Source organism: Papaver somniferum, chromosome 3 (assembly GCF_003573695.1).
Source record: "Papaver somniferum cultivar HN1 chromosome 3, ASM357369v1, whole genome shotgun sequence".
Classification (NCBI taxonomy): domain Eukaryota; kingdom Viridiplantae; phylum Streptophyta; class Magnoliopsida; order Ranunculales; family Papaveraceae; genus Papaver; species Papaver somniferum.
In genome coordinates, this window is record NC_039360.1 from 19,656,284 (window position 1) to 19,658,879 (window position 2,596).

The following is a 2,596-nucleotide window of genomic DNA, read 5'->3' on the forward strand; positions in this document are numbered from 1 at the left end:
ATTGCCACATATGGAATTCACTTTCAACACTTCTGTGAATCGTTCTACTAGGAAAACTCCATTTGAGATTGTGTACTCTAAAGTACCTAATCATACTCTTGATTTGGTAGCCTTACCCACCACACAGAGTACAAACACTGCAGCCGACTCTTTTGTAGACAAAGCAACTGAATTACATAATGAAGTAAAATCTAAACTGGAGAAGTCCAATTCTAAATATAAAGAGGATGCTGATAAACGCAAGAGGTTTAAAACCTTCAAGGAAGGGGAGCTCGTGATGATACATCTAACAAAAGAGATATTTCCAGTGGGTACTTATAACAAAACCAAGATGAAGAAATATGGTCCTTTCAAGGTTTTAAAGAAGATCAATGATAATGCTTATGTTATTGATCTACCAAATGATTGGAATATCTCCAACACATTTAATGTTCAAGAGATTTTTTACATTTCTTGGTGACAATGAACTTCTGGTTTGTTTGGAAAACTCGAGGACGAGCTTTACTCTAGAAGGGGGGACTGATGCAGGGCATACTACAATTCCAGAAGATTCCGCTTAGAGGTTTGGCTTCCTTGGTTTCCTAGTTTCAGTCTTTCTTATTTTTAGGATTCTTTTAGATTTCCTTTTAGTTTTCTGTTTCCTAGTTTAGTTATTCTTCAAGCCTATATAAAGGCTAGATTAAGTCTTGTAAGAGCTATCTATTACTCAATCAAATTATTAAACACAAAACTTATCTATCTCTTCTTGCTTGAATTCTCTTCTCTTCTTGCTTATAGCAATCTAGTATTGCTTTCTTTTACCTTGTTCCACATTAGTGTCTTATTGATAAAGTGGATTTTCCTTGAAACTTCTTCTTATACTTGCACACAAATCCAACTCTTTACCTTAAGCCAAATAAATGAAGCTTTCACCTGCATACGAGGTGCGATTACTGAAACTCTAATGTCAATACATTCACTCCATCTCAGTTGTATTAGACCTTAAAATATTAAATAATTGAGATTATTTCCAAATGCATCATTCATTTCATGACTCAATTTCACGGCCTCATAGCCTTATCCTTAAACTTTAATCTAGCAGTACTAAGGGTCCTTGGGATGGAAGAACTTCAAGTTAATTGGATCAGAGGTATTCATACTTGCCCTTTTCTGTGCAATGAAAGAGTTCATGTATTTCAGCTTAAGTAAACAGTATGGGAAGGTACTTCATGTATTTGTATTTCAGTTATTTTTTTTCCTTGGAGAATCCAAAAATGAAGAGTTCATTTCCCCTTTAAAACATTTTGTAAGATTCCTTGATGTAATGTTAAGTTAATAGATATATCCAAATGACAGTTCTTATTGCATCATGGCTTGTGTTGTGTTTCATAGTTCAATTATAATTTTATGTTGAATGTGAGGGTTAGTTGATTGAATTATCAGAACAGGAAGAGTCAGGGCAATTGCTGGGAACTGTGGTGTTGCAGGACAATTGGGGGGAAATCGATTTTGACTAGGTCAACGAAGTATTGACCTCTTTTTTGTTGCAAAAGTTTAGCAACGACAGTAACAAGTTGCTAAATCCGAACCAGAACAACGATATCCAGTTCTAATAAAATTTTCTCGGAATAACTCTAAAATTAGCAACAGAGAAGCAACAGCTGATTTCTGTTGCTAGATTTTTGTTTCCCAACAACTTTTTCTGTTGCGATTGCCGTTGCTGACCGAAATTAACAACAGAGCTAGAGATGTTGCGAAAAACTGTGACAGGGTGTTTAGCAACGACAAAAATCTGTTGCAATTCCAGTCAACAACAGATCTAAGCTGTTGCTAAACGTTAAATTTGGTGTAGTGTAAGCAAGCATGGAATTACAAGAGAAACTGTATCTTCGTCATCAGCTGCGTCAAAATATGAATAGAAACTCAAAGTAAAGAAATGTGGTGAAGAACAGTTCCAACTGAGGGAAAGACTAAAGGATGTTGAAGAAAAGACCCAATGGATTAAAAATTATTACATTGTTAAGGATCTTTATAAAGAAAAAGAATATGATAGTATGTTTTGGATTGAAGTTTCTTCTGGTCCTTTTATTAAACAAATGAGCGAGTACAAGGAACCACGCCATCAGTATGAACCAGACTACGTTTGCAGAAGGACAAATCATGTTAAGAATTTATGCGTCAAGTATAATGAGTTTCTCGCTAGACACAGACAGGACAGGTTTGCGGCACAAGGTGCATATACTAATGGAGAAAGGGACCATTTTATCATTTCGAAACGGCATTGATAGTTGAATATCGCACCGGGAAAAATAATAACATGTAATATGTTCATCTTAACAGTCCACTAAGATTAAATGTCTGGGAAGGGCATTACACGTTTTAATCAATTGATCAGTTGTAATTTCTATTCTTAGTTATTAATGAACAATGGTTTAATCCAAACTTTTATTATGAAACTGCTAGTATTATATTAAACAAGAACACCACACTGGTGATAAATACTTTAAAAAATGTAACGGCTATATTATTTAAAAATATTAATTTGGAAATTCAACCGTTAGTTACTCGAAATTCAAGCCTTAATTTCATTAATTCAAACAACAAATAAAGACAACAC